The sequence below is a fragment of the Anas platyrhynchos genome, chromosome 15, assembly GCF_047663525.1.
Source record: "Anas platyrhynchos isolate ZD024472 breed Pekin duck chromosome 15, IASCAAS_PekinDuck_T2T, whole genome shotgun sequence".
NCBI classification, from domain to species: domain Eukaryota; kingdom Metazoa; phylum Chordata; class Aves; order Anseriformes; family Anatidae; genus Anas; species Anas platyrhynchos.
Window position 1 is genome coordinate 9,596,183 of NC_092601.1, and position 24,747 is coordinate 9,620,929.

At 38.9% G+C, this 24,747-nt stretch overlaps 1 protein-coding gene across 1 annotated transcript in view; it reads left to right on the forward strand.

Annotated features, from left to right (window-relative positions):
• The window catches only part of LOC101800169 (uncharacterized), a 421,465-nt gene that overhangs the window by 9,307 nt on the left and 387,411 nt on the right, over positions 1-24,747 (forward strand). The window contains exon 2 of the mRNA XM_072023988.1: positions 523-618. The gene's annotated coding sequence lies outside the window, so the exon portion shown is untranslated. The remainder of the gene's footprint in view (positions 1-522; positions 619-24,747) is intronic.

Below are 24,747 nucleotides of genomic sequence, written 5' to 3' on the forward strand. Positions count from 1 at the left end.
TGTTCCAGGTGCGCAGCAGCTCAGCTTTGACATCTGATGGAGACGTAAGAGTCCAAACCAAGGACTAGCTGCTGGAACAGCTTTGAATGTCCCCATCACAAATATGATTCAGTCCAAGGGATGAGATTAAACTGAGTTTGAAGTAATCTAAATCTAAACACATAAATCTAAATAGATACATGGAATTCTTGACTAGCTGCTTTGTCTTCCTAGTTAGGTACTGTTGTATCAAATGATTTGCTAAAGCATACATAGCTTATCAGTGTGCTTCCCCACAGTTAAACTACTTCCAGAAGGCAAATAATGACAATTTCTTTAACAAGATCTGAAACTACAAGGCACAAGAGCAACAGTATCATTTTGAGAACTTTTTAGATGTGGTATTGCTAACTTTCTTTTTCTTAATCCTCTTAGGTTTTGTACATTGATGCGTATGTTTTGTTGATGAAATGTTATTTAAAACTAAGACTTTATACACTTGCCTCTGTCAGTGAGCAGTATCTTTTTTTTTTTTTTTTTTAGCCAAAATCCTTTCTCATTGCTGTGAATCCTAGTGCTACAGAAAGAGGTCACTCACTGAACTTCACTGCCTTCTCTGTGAGTGAGCACTGCACCCAAGTGAGTCATCTGTAACTCAGATTTTTCTTGTCAATGTGTGTTTGGCAGTGTAACTTTTTCAATATTTTAGTATTTTAGAAATGTTATTAACATTTAGATGTTAATCATTTTTATTAACATCACTTTGTGATGTTAATGAATAGACTTGTAGACCTCATAATGGACAGAATACATAACCTAGCAGGTGTTTTCTTTCCTCTTCTGTGTGTGGATGACTGTTCCGGCACATGGATACTTGACAATATATGATACAGGATGTGGACGATAAATTGCCTGGAGAATTGGGAATAGGAGCAAGCAGAGTGAGTTCCACACAGTGACACTGATTTTAAACTACCTGTGATTCATAGAACATGCACATGGACATTGATAATGCAGCAACTTGTCTTCTAATTTGACTAGATCTGGCTGAAGGTTTTCCTGTATGCATGACCTGCTACCAGTGTGAGCCATCCTTGTTCTGCCATACTATTGTTTTGCTGTAGATTCTGTTCTTTTGGGCAACTTCAATGGGCAAGGTTTTTCTTACATTTTGACTAGTACAGTAAGTAGCAATGTTGACAAAATTTATAAAATTTTATTATGACTGGAGAAGATGCATCTTTCAAAAAATAACTGGATTTTTCTGGCAGCCGTAGGAAGAGGGATAAAGGAAGTGCACATGAATGTTTTCTGAGCCTTTTGGAAGGCAGTAGGGTGGGAGGACATTTTAGCACACAGCACACTTGCTGTCCAGGTAAATCAGTCTGTTTCACTTTCTTATGTGAAGCTGTTTCTGTTGTGATGTAGGGTCCCCTACCTAGCCCTGCTAGCTCATTTGAAAGTGTTACGAAGGGTGGTGTGTATGTGAATGAAATAACCTAGATGAAAACGTGGTTTTGGATGGCTGACATACTGCTTGATCTTTGAAACCGTCACTACTTCATCAGTATGCTATAAGAGACACAAGGTGAGCTTGAATTCAGAATGTGTCTTTTTTAAATTACTCTTTTGCTTTTATATTCAGTCATGCTGCCTTGTTGGGCAGTAGGGAGAGAAAACTATGATTGTGTCTGCAGAGAAAATCTTCTGAGTAATTGCACTAGATGTGTGGTACTGGGCATGATGCATTTGCATCCCAACTTGTGTATTTGACTGCCCCCATAAGGGGACACTTCTGAGCTGACGGTTCCTTTTCACTTTCAATTCCTTTCCCTTCCACAACATCACAACTCTGCGTGATGATCTTCTATTAAAGAAAGAGAGATTGAGTAACTACAAACCATTTTAATGTAATAAGACTGAACTCAGCAGCAGCACTGCAGAACATGTATTCAGTGCAGATGAAATCAAATTATTTGCAAGTGTTTGTACTCACTGGCTCGACTGTGGTGGAAAGGAAGGAGAATGTTGCTTGCAAACACTACAACTTGCTGCCTCTGAGGATTGTCAGAATGGCAGCTGTGGTTTGCCTGCTAGACTCTTGTTAAAAATAAAGTGAAATCAGAAAATGTGTGTACTTGTATTTTATGACTTTCCGTTTCCTTGTCCCATCTCCCCCTCCATCTGCATCTTTGTGATATTACGTGGGGTGTCAGAAATTCTGGTCTCATGGTTCAGGCTTCCTGGAGAGACAGAGCCAAAGTACTGGATTCTCGTTCTGAGAATTTTGCATGTGCATACAATACCCCTGGGAATTTGAGACTAGCCTAAACAGTCATGTGAACCTAACTTGAGATTGTTTGTTATTAGCAATGTATTTTCTTAGGAGTTTTGACTGGGTGCTTGGACTCTATTCCTTGGTTTGATCACTTAAGAGTAGCTTACCTGCTTATATATGTATGTATTTATAAAGCAGATCTTATTTTGTGAGGCCATCAAAAATATGGTTTTGTTGGAATGGGAATGTAGCCAGCAATTGACATAATAGTTCACTTCATAAATCATTGCTGAAAGTTTAATCCGAGTTCCTACTATGGGAATTCATCTATTCCCACTTGTCTGTAGCCTGGCCTGAATGCAGATTATTGCAGTTGCAGTTTTGTTTAGGATTAACATTTGTTGGTGCAAAGAGAAATGTGGGGTCCAGAGCAGTGAATGAGAAAACTGGCAATGTGCTTCCCCCAAGTGATAATCTGTGACCCCCAACAGGACTGTCAGAAACCAGCATGTGTGTACCCCACAGTGCAGTGCACTGCATCCATTGTATCCAGTGCCTTTAGGGAGATTACCACAAACCAGTTTCACAGAGACAGTGTTAACTGGGATGTGCAGTCACTACAGAATAGAATCCTACTACTAGTGGGAAAAAATTTTCCTTAAAAAACAAAAACCCTCAAAGCCCTGCTTGATCTTCCCAAGTGTCCTGTACCCAGAGGCAGAGTCCCACTGAATGCTTTTTGAGTGGTAGGTGTTTGACACAAACTACAAATAAGATTTTCTTTGCTGTTGGAAAATGCATTTACTGCTGAGCTGCTATGTTGTTTTCAGTTATAATTGTAGGCTAAAACATGCCTCATCAGATCGCAGATATAAATCTCACAGCAGGATTACTAATACCAACATACAAAGATGTAAAAACAACAAAGAAACACCATGTTCTCTTCCCTTTGAATATACCTCACTCTCTGCAGTCAAGTTAATTTGAAATGTGACTCCACTGAACAAAATACACTGCAAACTCAGGAACATTTGTTTAGCGTCAGTGATACTCATATATATTAGCAAGAATCTTTTTCTTTATACCTCTGGCTGACAGCAGGTCTGCCTTTGACATCTGCTTTTGGTAGCTTGGGTTGTGCCCAACTTATGGAGAATCCTAGATCTCCCTCTGTTACTTTACATCTCCTCTCTGCCCCTCTGTCTCTCCATAAAATGAACAACTTTTTCTGGTGTTCTGAACAGAGCAGCAGTAGAAGAGGCTTCTGAAACAGAAGTGTCTTCCTGCTCTCAGCTCGGTAGCTTGTTTCCTGGAGCCCAGACTGAGTGAGAGTCATGCTCAGTACTAGGCTGATCCTTATAGCTGACTTTTGGTGGAGGCATCCTGAGGGATTTCTGCAAACTTGTGTTAAGTGGATGAAGTAATACTTTGATTTTACTTTAAAATGATGAATACACTAGATGACTGTGGATAACTTACTAAATGCAGCAGGTATGACTATGAGGGCTTCCTGCCAAACTCTAGCGTGGCATGTCAAAGCACGTGAAAAGAGGATTGTCTTAACAAAGGAAAACAAACGTAGATTTTCCCCTTTTTAATGTTTCTTGGAAAGAAGGCATGGTGGGTGAAATAGAGAGGAGGAGACTGAAGAAGATGAAAAGGAAACCTTGGGTTTGTCAAAGCTGTAACTGAGAAGGGTCATATGGTTGTGTTTCTCATTTAAAATACTAAGAATAAAATTGGTCTATATGGCATGCCATGTGCCCTGCAAAACTGCTGCAGTGTTTTGGTTATAATGTACCATATCACCTCTTGCTATTGATGTTTGCTTTAAAATCTTCACTGTATGCTCGTGTTTTCTGGCTGGAGCCTACTCTTTTCTATGTGGAAAAAATCAGTTTGCTTTGCCACTGTTTTCTTCTTGTCTTTGAAGACCTGCTTGTTCTGCTTGCAAGACTGTAGGCAAAATCAGAAGAGCTCTGAGTTTCTGTGCAAAAGTGGTGGGCTGGTGACCTGACAGTTCCTATGCAAAAACTTGGGCTGGTGACCTGACAGCCTCTGAGCTGTACTGCTTTGATATTTGGCTACAACTTAGTGAAATAGAAGTTAAATAATGCAAGTTGAAAACATGTCATAAGTGGTACACAGATTGAAAAGATGCTCTGCATCTTAAAGCAGAGGTCACAAACCTGTTCTGTGTTGTCTGTCTAATGAAAGTCTAATGAAAGAGTCACTGGCAGAAGTAGTAATAGCTGCTACTTCTGCTCTGAGCCTTCAGCTGGTTTAGAGCCCAGTGTCTATTTTTTTTTCCCACAACATGGAAAACATCAGGCATGGATCTGACTCCAACTTCCCTTTGGAAGTTTCTGGTTTTGCTGTCCTGTTCTTTCATCTTAGTTTTCTGTGCAGTTCACATTTCCCAGGCATGACAAGAGTAAAAATATTTGTATTTTACCGGTCCTATTAATAATGGGGGGCCACTCCTCAGCTGGTAACTACCTGGCTCCAGTTGCATTCTGACTTCCATAGTCTTCAGCTGCTGGATGTGTAGCTGAGTCTTTAAAGGTCTGCAAGTGTAAATTAAGAAAATGCCAATATCTTGTTTGCTGTACTCCTTGTGTATACTGATGAATAATCTTTTAAATTTTGGTAAAGCATTTAGGTGATGCCCTTTGTGGACAATGACAAAAAAGACCCTAAAAGTTACAATTTTGCTGTTTCTGTAAATACCTCTATATCCCTTTCCATATAGATTTTGGGATGTGAAGAAGGAAGAGAGAATTAATGCCTATTCTACTTACATCCTTATACAAAATAGATGATGTTGAGTTTCCCTTCTTTGTTCCTTCATCTCTGTGCTGCTGACTGCTGAGAGTGGAAATCTTTATTCTAAAATATTACTGTAAGCATTAATACCAAACAGGAAGAAAAAAGCTCTAGTTCATTTAAATAAAACGACTCTGTATGTAAACCTTAGTTTATATACTAGTACACTTTAACTCACTCAAGTAAAGGATCCTGAAACAGTTTGAGAGAGAGGTTAATCTGTGCCTGAAGAAAGGTCTTGTATGACTTATTTATATGTGATTTTCAGAGACTTGTTAGGAGCCTGGGGTATTACAATAATGCTAAAATTAATTATAACTATTGGCATCCAAACTCGGTAGAATCTGAATTCTGCATGGATGTATGATGCGCAGCTTGAAGGAACTCAATCATGTGAGTGTTCATTTCATATGTGAAGAAGCATCCTTCAGTGCTTTTCTTTGTATGCTTCCTAAAAGATAATTTGTAATACGTCAGTGATGGTGAACTGCTATATAATGTGGCAACATTAAATAGAAGTGCTGAGGGAACTGGAAATTTGAACTGGAATAGGTATTCAAATAGAAAGACAAACAAATGTAGCAGTATTAAAAGACAACTAACTTACCTGAGACCAGCTGCCTTTGGATAAGATCAGCTCTAGGGTAAGTGTCCTTGACTGGAGTCTGTTCAGGGAAGAAGTTTTTTAGGGAGATCTTTTAAGGATTTTATCAACATATTGTGACGCAAATAATGCTGTTCATAGTGTTACTTTATAGGACTTCATTTGGAAAGAATTTCCTTGCCATCTCTCTTATTTGATGTCGTTCTCCAAGTTGGTAGTGAATTTGAAACTAATGTAGTACAAGGAGGTATGTTACCTTGAGCTACATTGCTGTAAGATTTTAAGTTAAGCAAGCCAGAACAATCCAGTTCAATAGAGTGGAAGTAGCTAAATTGCACTAGAAGTCATCGATTTGGTGAAATTTTTTCTTTAATGTTGTCAAAGTTATGGCCTAGCAGAGTACAAATGTGTGGGGAAATGCTTGCTGAAATTGCTGTTTTCCAGGTAAAAAAATGTGTGTGGGGGGGGAACCATCCACATAATGTCTAGGTTTTTCTGCCCTAATGCAACTATTAGGGCAAGTGTCTTGACCAAACCTCCAATAATTCCTTGACTATTTACATTGTTCTTAAAAAGAAGAAAAATTTGAAAATTGCTGCTTTTTTTTCCCTTCCCCCAGGCTTGCTCCTGAAGTAAAATTGTGTTATGTTGTATTGCTGTGCTTCATTAAACAGCTGCTCTGTTTTACCCTAGAGAGCTGTTTGTCTGTGCTGTGTGAAATGATCTCTGGTTAGTAGCAGTCTTTATAGAACAATTTAAAAAAGGTTAGTAAATGTTATCTCTACTTCACATCTTAGTTAGATGAACTGTAGAGTGTTTTTTGACCAATAGCAGCACTTACGGGGTGATTGCTTTTTTCTTCATTTTCCCTTCTCTGCTTTCTGCATGTGGAGGAGATAATTCATTTGATTACTTAAACAAACAAAAAACCACCACCACAACAAAAACTCTAGAAAAAGCATGAAGAGCTCACCTCTAACTGCAAATTACATAAGTTACATATGCCAAATATGCAGTTCAGAATTTGTCCAGGAAGATTTATTTCATGTATGTAATATTTTTACTATTTTCTGCTATTCTGCAAATCTAGCATTCCTAAACTAATTTGTAGTGTTTACTAGAAGTTTTATAAAAATTACGTGGAGATTCCTTTCATATTTTGGAGTCACCTGTGCCTAATTTTCTATGTACCCTGGTTTAAAAAATGCTAGTATTATATTGTTAAACAGATTATAAGTAAAGGCAAAAATTGAAGATAGTGGTAAGATTAATTAGGAAGTAAAAGCAGTGACTCTGTGCATGCACCTTCTCCTTTTGTTGCTTATGAAGCAGGTGGCGAAGTTACCAGTCATTTCTCATTCCAGAAAAATAGTTACTTATTAATTAATATAATCACCCTGCACAAATTCCTGAGTGCTTTTAGCAACAGCTATGTCCAATAGTCTGAAATTACAGGCTGATGAAGAAAAAAATAATCTAACTTCAAATTACTTACTTTAAAATAACTGAATGCATTTTATGTAGATTTTAAGATCGTTAATGTTTTAAGAGTTTATTCAGATTTCTGTTGATTTTTGTCTCTTTTGCCCTAGAAAGGATGCACTGACTTTCTGAAGATAATATTCTAGAATAGCATAATTTTCCCAATTATTAAACAATTCTACACCTACTGACTATTTTTTGTTCTTTTCACAATTGATAACAGAATGTTATGACTTTAAGAAAAAAATACAGTGGTTCATCAGAAATTCATGTGAAGGTCACCCAGAGTTCTCTCTTGCATTTGATTAACCACATGGAACCACAAAATAACTTGGGGACCTCAGCATTTAAAATAAAATTGTTTGGACAAGAAAAATGTGTTTTGGAGCTAACTTGATGGGCTGCTTCAGTTCTCAGTTATTTTCCTAGTTCTCATTCTATTTAACAAACCCTTAGTTCTAATCGAAGGATTTTAACATATAGCTATTTAAAACAAAGCTTGCATTTTAATTGCACAAAGGAACTCAAAGAAACAGGTGGGAAGGCAGGTATTTCCCTGCTATAAATTTTTCTGGTGGTTGGTGATTCACTTGTACTTCTCTCCGTGGCAGTAGTGGATGTTATATATAATTCCACGTTGTTAGAGGGCCACCTGCCTCTCTGAGCTGGTCTCACTCTTATGTCATGTACAAATGTATTCACCTTTTGCAGCAGCATTTCAATTCACTTGCTGTAAGCTTTATAATTTAAAATAAAAATGTTGAGTTTAGCATGTGTGTAACGTTATATGTGACTCTAAGTGCCACTTTTTCAAGTCAGTGATCTAAATTCAGATCAGATTTTGCTGTATAATTTCATAGCTCCTAATTTCATTAGATTTAATAGGAAAAATCTAAGGTAATATGAAGATATCAATTATAAACAACAGTAGTTGTATCATGTATATGGTACTTGGAAATGTATTTTCTATATCAAAAATGTAATTGTGGCTTCAATTACAGTTGGATGGGATGCTATTAAAGTTGACTCCCAGCCACAGCTATGGAGTGGCTTCTGCCAGCACCAACTGAAGGATTGGGGCTTTTAGGCTTGTCCAGACCCTTCCCACTTAAACTGCAGAGTTGTGACTGTTAACGGGCAGCATGAGCCAGCAGGAGCCCCTCAGCAGATCTGCCACAGATGGGGGAAGATATATTCAAAAACCAAAACCAGAAAGCAGCCTCTTAAAGGTCACCTGAACACTGACACATTTCTTCTTTAGAGTAGTGAAATTTGAATTCAGATCTGCCACGGTAGACCTGTGGGTCTGGGTGAGGTGTGGGAAGGCGTCCTGCAGACACCTGTAGGAGGTGAGGCTCCCTCCTTCCCACTGGCTCTGCGCTTGATCAGTTCATTAATTCATTACTTAATGGATTGCTCTGGGAACTACTGGGGAACTAACTGGCTCCTCCCTTTATGAACACGCTTTGGTGATCACGTAAGGAACAAAATGCAGGATTACTGGCTTACCTTCAAAGCTTGCTGACTTGGCTTAGCCCTTCATGCTGAGCTCATCATTGCTGTGTTTACCGTTTTCACGGAGCTTCTGAACTTAGTAAATACCATGTGGATGCACACAACTGCTTAAAGGCAAATCTGTCTGCTTTATATAAAGTACACAGCAGAGCAGAGGGGCCAGAATAGATGTGATATACACTGCTTGCTGTTTGCTTGTGCCCATGGGTTTTGTACAGTGCCCTTCTGCATTGAACACTGCTTGTTTGGGTTCTTACCTGCTGATGCATTCATTCTTTCTTTCCTGGTATATGCATAGTTGAACTGTAGTCCACAAATGGATGACTTAAAAAAAAATATGATCCACTTGATACAGATTTTCTTAGGCTGCACTAACGTAATCTTTTTGGTTTCCCTTTGTCACCTCTTTTCTAACATTAAGCTCTAGCAATTGGAGGGCTGCAATGTGTTATGGATTGTGAAGCACATGGCACTTTAGCTCCTCATCTCTGTATTTAGTATTAGGTCCAGGAACACGTGAAGTTGAATATAGGCGCTACAATGTAAGGGTATAGAAAACATTAGAGAGTGCCCAAAGGATGGCAGCAAAGCTGTTAAAGGGCCTGGAGGGTGTGTGAGGAGGGGCTGAGGTCTCTGGGTTTGTTCAGCCCAGAGCAGAGCAGGCTGAGGGGAGGCCTCATGGCAGCCTGCAGCTCCCTCACGAGGGGACAGCAACAGAACCAGGAGGGAACGGCATGGAGCTGGGACAGGGGAGGATCAGGCTGCGCGTTAGGGAAAGGTTCTGCACCCAGAGGGTGGTTGGGCACTTGGACGGGCTGCCCAGGACAGTGGGCATGGCACTGAGCCTCCCAGAGGTCAAGGAGTGTTTGGACACCACTTTCAGACAGGTGGTCTGATTTTTGGGGTGGTCCTGTGTGGAGGCAGAGGTTGTGCTCAATGATCTTTGTGGGTTTCGACCAACTTGAGATATGCTGTGGTTCCTGTGCTCACTGTACAATGAGCAACAGAAGAATGGAAATGTCCCTGCCCCGGTGGCACTGAGCAGTGAGACGTACTCTTGCAGAATTATTGTTCTTCGCTGTTGCTACCAGCTAGTGGTAAATGTTCTCTTTATCCCCAAGCCTGAGCACAGGGAATGCAGTTTTGTAGTTCGCCTCTCTGTGGAAGACTGGAAAATGAGTCTGTGTTATGCCCAGGACCCCATGTGAGCCTTATTGTGTATTCAGAGGCTAAGTCTGGCATCACTATGCATTTGGAAAGTAGTCGTCAATCATAGCTTAAGGTCTTGCCTTGCTTCTCCTCAGAAAATCATTACATCAAAATATGCTGTATATGGTTAAGATCTAAAAGTTATTCTGAACCCATCATTATTATCTTCTGAATTAGATTTTTTTTTTTTCCTACCCCCCTTTTTTAATATCATTTTAGTTTTCCTCTCAAGTGGAAGCATTATGTTGTAGTACGCAGGCTTGAAGTCTGGTTCTAGACTCGACTTGTCTGTGCACAATCCAGTGATGTCTTTATGGATCCAGGTCTCTCACTGAATGTTAGGACTGTGTGTGATTTAAAAAAAAAAAAAAAAAAATCTTGTCTTTCAAACTTACAGAAAAAGTGTGAAAGTAAGAAGGGGAACTGAAGAGCAAACAGATGAAATGAAACACATTGTTGGTGTTCTTATATGTTAGGAATTACTTGGTTATTTTCCCCCTAACTTTTTATGATGTGTACTTCAGACTTCTAATTGCCATTCATGCATTTGGTGACTTGCTTTTACTGTGGCAATTAGTCATGCTTGCATGATTAGTCTGTGTCGTCTGAGGTTGTTCTGATTCCTGACATGTGACAAATGCATACGTGGTCTCGCGTAATTTGGGGAATTATTGTTCTGTTTTTAAGACCCTTAAGATAGAAAGTTATTTGAAATCTGGGTTTGGTTTGGGTAAGGCTTAAACTCACTGTAGATGAAAGCAATCTGAGGCATTACTAGATCAGCTTATTAATGATTTAATATTCCTAAAGAAAAGCAGGATTGCACATAAAATAGATAAATCATATTGCTCTGGGATCACTTTTCTGATGCATAAGATTCAAGGATAGATGAGTAAGTTGTTCTTAAATATTTGATAGCGTTACTGGAAATCATTAAAAATCATTAACCAAGACAGTAAAATAATACAATCAAACAATTCTGGGTTATAATTTACAATTAATTTCTTCTTTCATTGCTTTATTGTCTCTCTTTTCTGGCTTTATTGTCTCTTTTTCACAGCATTATTGTCTTAGTCAGCTGGAAGGCTGGTTACTTACTGTCACTGATTCATTCCCCATGTCCTCCCCCTTCCTCAGTGACACCCAGCCTGGCTGCTGCTGTACTCCCTGGCCCATGCTTCCCTGTTAGAGTTAGGTCACAGGCTTTGCACATTGCTCAGGTTTGCTTGGAAACCAGCGAGATAATGTGAGACCAATCTTTGTTGTCAGCTGAATAACAGCACCTTTTGTGATGAGCAGCAAAAGGAGTGTTAAACTGATTTATGACTCAGAAAACATGCCTTCTCATCAGAGAGATGATACTGTTTCTTTATTTCCAAAGGGGTTCTGAGGCCTAAATCACTGATGTTGGTGAAGTGCTTTTTGATTCTCCTTTGACAGAATTATACTGTTCTATTTGGTAAGAGCAAAGTTTTGAGAAATTACTTCTGACAAGTGCCCTCCTACCAAGGACTAAGCCAAGCCTAATGCAGAGCAATACTTCTTAAATTGTTAAAATGCTGTTCATTGTTACACTTAGTAAATCACAATTCTGTTTTATGCTCCTTTCTCCAGGATCACTGGCACAATTTGAAGCAGTAGCTACTTTAATGGGATGTAATGAGCAATTAATGAGCAAAATAATATCTGTGGTTTTCATGGTAACAGTCTGTCATTGTGCTTTTGTTCATGTTCTCATCATCTTCTTCAGAATCTGACCTATAACCAGTTTTCTTTTCATACTTATCTATAGAATTATTACTTTAGGCAAGGCCTCATCCTCCCTTTCAGCACAGAGAAAATCAGTAGCATCAGGAATGCTTTTCCTCATGTAACTAGTTGCCCTCACTCTCCACCTTTGTTGATAGCTATGATATCCCTAACCAACTTCTTGCTGTCTCTTTTTCTTCAAAGCACTGGTGTTTATAAAATAAATGTCACTTTACAAGCTTCAGCATTTCCATAATTCTGCAATAGTTTTTGCAAATGCAGAGATCTGAACATTTTTTCAAGTCCTGATTTACATCTAATGTACTCCACTGGGCACCACGTCCCAGTGCAGTTTTGAGAATCCCTTTCCTAGAGGGATTCTGGTGGTGACAGCCTGTTCTGGCTCTGCCAGGACACAATCTGTGGGGGGGAGGCGATGTGTCCAGTGCAACTCCTTGTCTTTGTGTAGCAGCTCCTGTCTCCATGGTGGGTTGGGCAAAAGAAAAGGCATTTACCTGTTTTTGTGGAGTAAGAGTGAATAGGGTCTTTTCCAAGCAGAAAACTCAGAAGAAAAACAGAAACTGGGAAGAAATCTGTTTCAGATGCAACTTTCTTTCAATAATTCAAGATTCTCAGAGCTATTTATTCTCATTCCCCAACTGGTGTTTGTCTTGAGAACTCAGGGGAATCAGCCGACTCCACTTCTGCCTTAAGGTGTATTAAGGATGGTATTCAAGAGCAGTAACTACACTGGAAGCCAGGAAGTAATAAAGCACAACTTGTTCCAGAATATATATATATATTTTAATTTACATTTCTACAACATCAGGAGTTGATTTTTAATAGGGAGAAAACTATATTCTTCTATGAACTTTAATACTCCTGAGAATTCTAGTTTACTTTAGTAAAAGAAGTAAAAGTTAGATAGTATGTAATCAAAATGAACTATTCCTGTACTCCAGGACAAAATATAATGTGGTATCTTTTTAATTTCATAGATTACCTGGGGAGAAAATAATACTGTGAAACTTAAGTATGCATTTTCTATGGTGATGACCGATGCTACAGTGCTCAGGCATTAGTGTCACATTGTCCACCAGGACAGTATTTTGCTAGCCCTTGCAGGATTAGCATTGTAATTTGCCTGTAACAACCTAGAAAAAAATCTTTAAAGAACAAACCTAGGCAGATGAACTTTTTTTCCCCCTCCGAGATGTAGCATAGATGTGATGAAAACCAATGCCAAAGCCTTCGCAGCATAACATGGCTGTCCTTTTCTAGTGAAACTTCATGAGATTACTTAAGTGTAAAGGTAAGCAGATGTATAATTTTTTGATCAGGTGAATGGAGAGGTGAAGGTTCAGTCAAACATGGAGCCAGCTGTGTAGTGGCAGCTGTGTGTAAAAGGTCAGGCTGTGGTTTGGAAAGCATGAGAAGCTTTGGGGCTGTGCTTTGGAAGGCAGGGACTTGCAACTAGGAGGAAAACTGCATGTCATTTATCCAGGAGAAAGCTTGCTGCAGTTTGCCTAGGTTGATGTTTTTACTGTTCTCATTGTAACTGTACAGCTTTAGTTACTGTTGTTTAAGTGAGTGAGTGTGTGTCGGGAGAGCTGGAAACTTGTGAGCCTAAGAAACAAATGTTCTCTGGGAAAGGACTCGGTCAAGCCTGTGTTTGCTTGTTTGTTATGTTAGGAGAACACCGAGAGAGGTGAGGATGGAGCAGCAGGCTTTGCAGGTTTACCAAACTGATTTTACATTGGAGGATCCAGATTAAGGGTTGCTATGGCAGAAAGTGTGAGCAATTGGGACTAATGATATATCTGCATCTTAGCGTCCCAATACACACAAATTCTGAGTTTTAAAAATTTTGCTTGTGTAGCTCTCTTACAAACACACCAAGGTTCATTTGGGAGCACCCTGAAAAACTCTGGTGTTCTTCTGTGCAGAAGCAGGTGTAGCATAATGTGTGCTGATCTGTTTTCACTAAAATCCTCCTTATGTCCTGATAAAATTTTCCCACTGTGATCTATGGAGCTGAATTGCTGATTTGATAAACTGTGATGAAAAAGTAATTTGTCTCCCTGAAATAAAGGTTAGCTGTCTGCCAGATTTCACTGTTCGAAACAACTGTTCTTTGCCTAGAGAAAAATGAGTTAGGGGAAAATATAAACCTAGGAAAAACGTCTTCTCCTGACCGTAATTATAAGGCTTAGCTGGTTTTGCTAGATGCAAGTTGCTTCTTTTTAAAGTGAGGTGAAGTTTGTATGCGTAGATTCAAATCAAGAGTGGTCTTCTCTTTGTAACCATGCCGAAGAGAAGAAAGAGTGTGGAGTTAATGTTGCCTCCTAAAGCACACCCAGATTCAGAGCACTTCCATGTTGTCTCGCTGCTGCTTTGCACATGGAAGTTGGAAAGTGTGTTGTGAAATCCCTCTCTGCTCTGAGCAGTCTGCTCTGTCTGCCAGACACCAGACGGCTCATGCAGGCACCCCAGCTCTGTTTCCTGAAGCCATCCAGCAACATCAGCATGTTCCCGTGCTCAGGTCAGTCACCCTGTCGCTGAGTGACTTGCCTAGGGTCACACAAGAAAGCCAACTGTAGTCCTCAAGTTGCAATCTATTGACTTAGTTTCAAGCAATACATTTAGAAAATACTGCAATACCTGAAGCTAAGAGCACTGAGGAATTATTCTGAGCTTGATGTACTACCTGGTTGTTTCCACACAGATGAAATGTTCTTATCATTTAGTTAGGGGAACAGTTTGTAGGCATTGTTTATTTTTCTGATAAATACAAGAAAATAACTATTTACAGTAAAGATTCCCTTGCAAAGGGAATAAGCAGAGTTGTGCTGACAGGGAGGAAGTTATAGCATCTTGCACGTTTGTATACAGAATATAAATTTGGCTACCTGCTTTAATATGTATTTCTTGATACATATTTTTTTTAACTTCAGTCACAATTTGAATACTCTATAGCTGTCATTCTACAGTAATAGCATCTATATATTAGGCATAAGGGTGTGTTTCATTTAGAAACATAATTTCTAGAGTAATTTGATCTCTTTTGTTTTTAAGCAGGATTAAGTGCTGATATTTAAAAACCTGTTTCAGCACTGATCACATGAGTATGGTGTAAAGGTCATACCGGTCAACATAGGCAACTTTAGATTCATTAAAAATTTGAAGGTGGAATAACAGCCACTGGTATTTGTCAAGCAATTGATTGGTTTCTCAGTGATAAACATGAAGGAAAATCTTTATGCCACAAGCAGTTTTGTCAAGTAGCTTGGAGAGGCTGCATTTGATAGATAGAGCCTTCAGGGAAGAACCAAAAAGGAATCAATTGCTGTCCTGAATATAAGTTAGCATGAGTTCATCATTAAGCAGCTCTACTCATCATTAATTCTCTGCAGTCCATCTACCATAGTTTTATGTTCATATACTACCTAATTCTCATGCTAATCACCTACAAAAAATTGAGCTGATTACTTAACATCCAGAATATCTGTCCAATAGCAATAGCTTGAAGTTTTTGTTCCAGAAGCATACAATCACTTGCATTTGTTGGTTAGAACGAAACAGATTTGGGACTGGGAAGGGAAAGGAATAGTTTACAACTAGACAAGGCAGTAATTTTTCTTCTTGTGTACTTGTAGGCTGCTGCTCTTACCTTCTGTCATACCTGCCCTCAGGTTAACAGTAAGCATTTCACAGCTAATTGAAGGTGGGCAAGGCTGTGTTTTGTGTGTTCAAACAAGGACTGCATCATTTGCTGCATTTTCCTGTGATTAATTTCCTTTTTTTCTTTTAATTTTTTGAATAACCTTAGGAGTTACATCCACTTTTCTGACCCTCTTCTGTTCAGATGCTTGTTCAGTAAAACTTTGGGGATTATAAAGAGAAAAGTGACTTCATTATTCGGATTAAGGGATGATACTTGGTGATCAACATTGAAAATCAAAGGCAAATAAAGAATGAGAACAGGTTGCCATTAAAGGTTATGCAAATCTCTAGTAGTCTTAATTATGTGCAAGATGAGTAATAACTGTGAGATCGGGGTCCTTAAATCCTCTCTTTGTTTTGAGCTTGGATTTGAGACTTTATCTAATCTTCATATTTCACATTATCATCTGTGCATTAGCAACCACTGACTTTAAGAATAAAATCTTTCTATTGATAATAACATGCCAAACATCAAAATGTTAAATAGCTTTCTTTATTCATCAGTGACTCTAATGCAACTATCACAATTGATGAATTTGATTTACTTGGAATTACTGACAGCAATGAGGGGGGGATGCTTTTCAGCTTTTGTACTAAATGTTCTGTGTCAGTTTAGAAAGCAGGGGGACAATGTGCATAGCTTGCTTGTGGTGGTGGCAGAACTGGTGCCTGTACAGCACTCCTGCATGGCAGGAGGCAGGCACTGGGGTGCAGTGGCTCACTCTGCAGCTCCAGACCTTGCAAATTTGGCTTTTAAATTCTAATGCAACTGCCCCGTTCTTTGTACGTGATGCTAGAAATGCCTGATATTCTCACTGTAGAGCAGCCAGGGTAAGCATCCATAATATATTGTTTTATTCTGTGCTAGCTGCAGAGAAATGGCAGAAGGAGTGTTAATTTCCTAAACAAAAGGTTAGCTCAAGTTCAGGTAGTCTTGTCACACTGAAATCTAAAACATTCCAGAGTAAATTAAGTTTAGAGTTCTGTGAACTCTCAACTGGATATAATTGACTTAAAATAAACTTCAAGTACAACTTTAGCAGTTGAGAACAAGGTCCCAGGATAGCTTTGTGTGAAGAGAAATATTGGAAGGGAAATGTAGGATGTGTCATGGAAGGGGTAGGTGGGGCAGGGATGGAGCTGTGGAGCTTTGTGGAGCAGAGGAGGTTGGTGGCTGCTGGGAGCCTCACTTGCTTTTTGCAGCAGGTTTGTGATTTACAGTAAATTCAGCCAGCTGGAGCCTTCTGGTCTGTGCAGCTTTCCTACATGGGAACGAGGAAACTCAATAAGCAGATTTGAATTGCAATTTACCTGACTTGGCTCCAGGACTATCACAGTAATGATTCCAGACCTGGAGAGGCAGAAGCTGGAGGGAATGTGTCAGTGGGGAGAACATGAAGAAAAACTTGTATTAAAGCTGCAGATCTACAGTAATAATTAGAACCTCCAACTTTCTATGCTCTGCATTATGCTGCTAACAGCAATGGAAAGAATCAATAATTATGTATTTGGGGGGAGGTAAAAAACAAAACAAAACAAAACCAAAACAAAACCAAACAAACAAAAAACAAACCACAAGAGCAGACAATCTCCCACTGATGTTTTAATGAGGAATCCACTTAAGAAGAGTTCATTTTAAATTGTCTGTCTTGGTGTGCATAGTCTGTATTAATAAAAATTCACCATATGTGGAAGCTTAAAATTTCTGTTTAGAAATTATTTCAGGAAGCAGTTACTGGGGAGGAAAAAAGGAGGTATGGCATCCTTATCTGACCTCTGGTGTTGCAGTGTAACCAGCGAGTCATTTTGGTTCTGGCTATAACGTGGCTGGGCAGTCTCTGGAAATCTAGTCTAATGTCTTTAAATTTGTGTGTGCTAAATGTCTATGGAAATTCAGTGAAATGTTAGCCCTGCTTCTGGATTTTCTTAATTTTTTTTTTTCCAGGCACTTCCTATCTTTTGCTTTTTTTGGTTGTCACAGGTTTCTGTAACTGTGTGCACAACTTGAGCTGTAGGTCAAACATCACCAAACTCAAGTAGAACAAGTCTCAAAATTACCCTATCTGTTTGACAACGCTGTTAAAGGGATAGATCATAAAACACCCCTTATAAAGGCCAAAAAAGAATCAGTAAATGGTTTGAGAATGAAGATGATGCTTCAGTTGCAGTTACATGTTTTGTACACTGAGCACAAACTTTGGAGAGACTTATCTTATAGTCAGTGTCCAGACCATTTGAGAAAAGTACATTTAAGTAAGGCCCACAGTTGGCCTCTGTAGCTTAACTTATTTTATTTTTTCTTTTAAATAAAGAATTGAAAACACCTTCTGGCCTCAAGTGAGAAGTGACCTACATTGCCACTCTTAGCTAAGTGGTCACTGAAGAAAAATCTCTGGAAGGTGGGCTGGTCATTCAGCACCTGGAAAAACTTTGTGAAGAACTTAGATGCTTTATATAGGTCCCAAATGCACAGGGATGCTGACAAAACTACCAAGGCTCATATTATGTGCTGCAAATCCAGGCCAAGTTGACCAAAAATGCCCTGTGTTGGGAGCTGAAATAAAAAGAACATCAAAACAGGTAAATGTTTGTTTATCTAGACTGTAGCCATAATACAGTCTTTGTAGACTAATACCAAATGCTTACCAAGAGGTTCCCCAATTCCCTGTATGTTTATGGGAATAATTTGTTGAGCGTTGACATTGGGAATAGCAGCTCTAAATGAGCCATGGCATCTGCTCTTGCATGATTAACACTGCAGCATTTACAGGTTTGTGGGTTTGCCTCTGCTAAAGTAGTATAAGGAAGCAGGACTGGAGCCTAGCCCATGGACAACCCATATAATCTGATGTCAGAGGGTCCAGGGCTGTAAAGGCCACAGATCTTGGCCTGTTTGCCGATGTATATTTAACAGCTAAATAAGATGGAAATGGGATGGCAGTTTGGGCCTGAGTAAAAAGAGATGACCACGAGCTGGGGGCCCTCCATGGAGGGGAGGGCTTGGCAGTGAAGGTCCTGAGGCTCAGTCCTTCCTGCTGCCCAGACAATCTTGTATTTTGCAAATGCTTTGCTCCTATATTTGTCTTATTGACTGCTTCAGAACTCTTGGACTCTTCCAGCCTGCTCAGGAGCCTTGGGCACACTGTCTCCCAGTCTGCCAACAGCCCATCCCAAACAACAGAGGTCACCAGTTTAGGGTCCCCCACCAGATTCTCTTTTCCAGGTTCCCTGGTCTCCTTCTCTTCCAGTTCTCCCTAGCACTAGGACTCTCAGTTCAACTCCTTCATTTTTTCCCTGAAGGTTTTTAGTTTTCTCACACCCCTTCTGTTCCTATAAATCCACAGTTTGTATTCTCTAGTTTTCAGTCTAATTAATGGTTTTGCATTTGATACATTTTGCTTTTGCGTTCTTGCTGGTTTCTGGCACCACTACCCTCCTGCATTCTGTATTGAAGCAAGGTGTAAGCTTCTGTGCCTTCTGGTAGATTTTTTTTTCCTATTTTTTTTTGTTTTGTTTTGCTTGTTGAAAGAAGATCATAGGTATGAGAATGGTTATGGGAACCTGTGGGTGATGAGAGCAGAAATGTAAGATGCTTATAGCAATGAAGCTGAATAACGGCATATGTTGGTCAAAGTTTCTTTTTAAAAGCACAAGTGGAGAGACAAGGTTCTGGTGCTGTTTGTGTGGAACATCTTTTTGCTTTTGAAATATCCAGGGGAGCTCAGCTGGGGTTGGTTGTACTGCTGGTCAAGTGTTTCAGCAAGCAAGAAGAGCAGCAGCTCTTGACACTTCTCCTTCCTGTAGGGCCAGAAGTTTAGTGCACATGGATGGGAAATTCAAGGTTTATAATAATTTGCAAGCTGCAGTGACACCTACCTATCCATTTCCCTCCCTCCCTCTAATTTATGCAGAGATATAAATTCTGCTTCTGCAATATCCCTTGCTCTGGGCTTGTGTGCTTACTTTTGTACTTCTAGCAATGATGTCATCAAAATACTCTTTAATTACATCTGATTATCCAAAATAGTGTAGAAAATGGAACAAATGCTTTAGTGTAAATGATTACAAACACAAATGTAGTGTAAATAGAAGTGTAAAATTTTATTTAATGACAGCATGGTAACTGCTTTGATCAAGATTTGGAAGTACTTTTTGAAATAAATGTTTTGTTTCTCAGCAGAAGCTGACAGTATCCAATCCAGAAAGCTGTAATTGGACTTCAGACATGAAATGCCAATTTCCTTTGCTCTCCTCTCCCCTCAATATAGCACAAGATTATATGTTTTTCTAAGCCTGCCAAGCTGAAATCTCAAGGAATAGATTTACATGGAGCATTAACTGCAATATGTGGCTAGGAAGTTGTGCAATAAAAGAAAGATATGCTGAAACTCCTGCAAATTACAAACCTAATCCACTTCCTGGCTGGCAACAGAGAGCTCCATTGTAAAGGATACCCTAATCTGAGCAAAGAAAAGATGAGCCTGGATATATTGCATGTAATTAATGAGGAGAAAAACCCTGAAGGCTCATCTGAAAGAAGGCAAAATTGCAGAGAGCAGTGTGTATAAAGAAGGGTTTTATATGAAGACTGGGACAATTAATTAGCTTTTTATAATAAGAAATAGGGCTGTTCAATCATGTAGGAAGGTTTCGCAGTGGCAGTTGGCCACAGATGTAAGAAAGGAACTGGACTGTTAATACTGAGTCCAAGTGTTTTATTACTGATATGGAAATGATCATTATGTTTAAGCATTAAAATTATGGATTAGTTGTGTTGTGAAGTGAGTCCAGGTAAGAGTGGATGACATAGATGAAGGTACAGGGGAACACTGAGATGCGTGTCTTGAAGATATCTTAAGTTACCAAAATCTGATTGGGTTGTTTTCAGTCTCAAAACCCCAGTGCACATACCTCAGCATCTTAAAGGAGAAGTTTGGGTTTGCCTGCGTTTCCTTTTGGGAAGCACTGCCAAACTACATCGGACAACGAGAAAGGAGATAGTTGCATTGGTACTTAGGGGCACAAATGGATGTAATTATAAGTCTTATATTAATGAGCAGGATGGGATAAAGCATTAGTAGTAGATTCCGCATGTATATGCGGAGATTAGTACAACTTTCATGTGTTAGGTTTTGTGGCAGGATGTTTGTGAAGAGACGCATATTTAGACATAATTTTATTTAGTTGCAGTGGTCTGTTGTGATGTGCGGATTACTAACCTTTGCTAAGAAGTCACACAGATATGAAGAGAAGTACCAATGAATGTCCCTTCAGCAAAGTTTCACTACATCCTCTTCAAGTGTTGCTGGAGAGTCCGCTTACATTGGTGTGAAATACTTGCATCAAGAGGAGCTTTGGGTTTTGTGGCATAGAGATGGAGAGACTGGTGTCTTTATTTGACTGGTGCACTTTAAATTTGTCAAGAATTCTTCAGATTCTTGAAATAGCAAGACGTTAGCAGGGTATCTATCCATCAATCTGTATGGCGTATTTTCCCAGAATGATGTTTCTCATTGAACTTGATTACTTGAGCACAGTGGATATTGCCACAGTTGGACAGTTTACATAAGCAGTTGCCAGCCAGACCAGTGGTATTTCGTGTTTTGCTTTGAAACAATGTCATTAGTCTAATCTTGGGGTCAGAGGCCATTTGAAAGCGTATTTAGGCTGAGATCCTCAAAGATTTAAGTGTTGATTTTTTTTTTTTACAGGCAACTTTCAAATTAGATTTACGTTTGACATGTTATTGTTTCTTTAAAGCTTTAAACTTAAACTTATTCTTATATTAAAGGAAAATAAATTCAGGAAAATATGACTTAAATGTGTGCTACATAAAGATGTCAAAAGTGCTATAATTATATTTTATCAAGTGTAACTTAACGTTTTAATAGGTAGTGTCTAGGACTGATCTGACAAGGCATTTTTAAAGTTTTGAAATGAATGCTCAAAATAAGAAAACATGCCACTTAAATTTAATGAATCACTTCTGTAAGGCAGGGGCTTGCTAGGGATGCCGTAGAGGTGTTCCAGTTGGAAAGGGCTATGTTGTGGCCTGAAGGGCTTTCGGGTAGGAGGTGTTTGTTCTTTTGTTTTTTGAAATTTAAAAACAAAAAACAGTACAGTACCTTCTTTTTACCTACTGTTAGGGTAGGAAAAGGCCAATGTTTTGCTAAAAGTCTCTAGCATAATTTTAGACTGAATCACTGAAAATTCTCCGAAATATAATTAATTGCATTACATTAAAGTTATAGAACCAGTCCTTCAAGTGTATAATCAACAGCCGTAAGTTGACAAGTTTATCAATCACTTTACAAGACAAATCCTGATTAAATAAGAAAGGGACTAAATCTTTATATTACAACATAAATCATGTGTACTGCTCACTAAGAGATGGGATTAATTTAATTTTCGACAGCTGTGCCACTGACAGCTATTGTTTATAAAGCAACATAGAATTACTTGCATTAAATCAAGAACTTGGCTGGAAGCATAACTTGTGTATCAGCTTGCCTGAACCAGGAGACCAAGAGCAGACATTTGTCTCTGACTTCATTTAGTGTAGCTTCTCCTTTTGCTGTGCGGTGTGACTGCTACTTCCATGTTGGAGGAGATGCAGAGGAGCTTGGGGGTGGCGTGGGACAGAGCCTATCTGTGGTCAGAGCTGGAGACTGGGAGATGTTCCAGTGTTCCACCCTGCATGTGGCCATGTCATTAGATGTTTCCCTGACTCATTTTATACCATTATGCATGGCATGTATATGTGTGTACATTTATATGGTTACATAATGTATGATGTATCTACACTAGGTATGAAGTTATTCTAAAATATGGCTCTAGTAAACTTTAATACAATAATTCAGTACCTTTGAAATAAGAGTCTATAATGACTGTAACTTCTTACTTATGCTTCCTCCTCTTTTTCTTAGTTGTTATAATTGCTTTTATTTCTAATTTGGTTACTGAATCCTCACAGTGTATCTAATACTGGTGTACAGGACTGGAACTTAATGACTTCATTTATATGGGATTAAATGTAGAGACTTTGAAGTCCCTGACATGCAACTGGTAAATCCTCATATACTTAGTAGCGCATTTGCAAAAGATATTCAGATGATGCTTAGCATCTGTCTGAATCTACAAAACCAAGATGGATACATAAAGCTGAGAGCCAAAGTCTCTGCTTGAGTACACACGCATGATGGTTCCACCAAAGCCAATAATGGTTAAGCAAAGAGAAGCTGCACACATTTAATAGAGGGAAGGACTCCAAATGCTGGAATCTGGCTTGTTTTTAATGAGGCGGAGGCCCAGAATTTTGTGTTGTTCACTGCCAACAGGGAGCATGAGGCATGTAATTTTTTCAATGCTAAACCTTTCTTTTAATTATATTCCTTTTCGGTTGTAGCTGTAATTTACTGAATATGCTTTGAAAACATACATTCATTCCTTTTAGTAAAGGATAGAAAAAAGTTTATTTCCTGCTGTTTGTGCGTTACTTTTGGTTCTTTAATTAATCGTCTGGACTAACAGTACAATATAGTTCTTGGTTCAGATGTCTCCTGCAGCTAAAGCAATGCATTTCCTTAAGGTATTAAGCAGCTATGAAGGCTAGGGAATGAATAGTCTTTGGAAGTCTCCCAAACATTTCTTGTGTAATGATATTTGTCGTGGTGAAAGCTACAGTTGCAGGTTCCAGGCAGGAAAATTAATCTCTGTTCCAGCACACAGAAACAATTCCTAAATAAATCTATTGATGTTCCTCTTTTGCAGCAATTTGCTTATAAATATTTGTTCCTTCTGCAGGGAGTGAGAGTGACATGTTCTGCACCAGTGAGTAGTAGTGAGCTAATGAAATTCACTTACTTTCTAAGTCTTTCAAGTGTTGTTTTCTGGTACAAAGATGGTACTGACAGGCCCATGCAATCACGAGACTGAATCTCTCAACATTCTGCAGGTGATAGGCTTGGGCTGAGTAGAAGGCTGCTGTTCTCGTTGGGATTTGTCTTTCCTTTCCCAAAGTTTAGAGCATATTCAAGTGGGCAGAGTCACAGCCCCTCTGTCACTACAGGAGGGAACATCACATCGTGAGTGCGGTGAAACAATTTCATGACAAAAGCAAGTTTTGTGATGAATTAAGTTTGATGCATCCAGGCAGTATTCATATAAGTTGATTTCAGTGATGACAAAATTGTTAAAGCATTCATAGAAAAGTGAAAATTTGCAAGCAACTGTCAATATTCTGGAATTTGTTCACTGATGTTGACTTGGAAAAAATAAAGATAGAAAAAAAATCTGAGCAAGATAAGCCACGCTTAGGGAATATCTATAACAGGAAACTTAATTTTCTAGTCCATGGTTGTTCGCTTCACGTTTCACCAAGGACATTAATGGGATTTTTGGCTGATTGTAAGCATTGCATGTGTTACTGTGTCACCACAGTCAAGGCTAGACCTTGCTGTAAGATTTATTTAGTACATCTGTACAATAGAAGGGTCCCTGTGCCGACAAGATTATCATCAAGTAAATGTGATACACTGGTAAACTAAACAGTGATAAAATACCAAAATACTATTAATAAAACTTTATACAGATAAGCAAGCAGATCGAATCAAAACCAGTCCTTTCATGTTCATTGAATGTTTCCAAACACATTTTGTATGTTTTGAGCTGTGCAATGAAGGAACTGCATGCTGAGTTGTATTTACAGGTAGGGCCTATTCTAAACTTCCAGCACTGCTGTTGAAACATAGTCTGTTTTGATTCTTACATGAGAAAATAAAAATTTCAGTCTGAGAAATGCCAAGTCTCAGAATTCAAATTTAAACTAATAGGGCTTTTTTTTTTTTTTTCCCTTTTTAAAGCATGTGTTCCTTAGCAATGACATGTGCTCCACTCTGTAATGTCATTGGTGCCCCGTCCATTATGGATACTGCTTTCCCAGAACTGATAAAAGGTTATGCTTCTGCGGTCTCCGAAACGCTTGGTAGAATATTCAAATGTCTTTTGATTGCCAAATTGTGAAATTCACTCTAAATCCTGATGATGATTCATTACACTGTTGCTCAGAGGTGACAGTGACTATTTAATGCATACTGAGTGAAAATTGGGTGTGAGAAACGGCACTGGCAACAGTAGTTGTTGCAGTCATTAGTGCTGATCTGATTGTGGACTTTTTTATTCAACATGAGCTTCGTATGCTTTTGCAAAGCCACCTTAGAAATGTGAACTGTTATAAAGAGAAATGCACAACCTGAGTAGCATCCATACAAAAACTTAATGTTGTTACTGACACTTTACTGACAACTTTCTCCTGCCTTAGAGTTAATAGAAGTTAGCACAGAACTTAAATTACTGAAATTCACTATAGCATATTTTTTCCCTG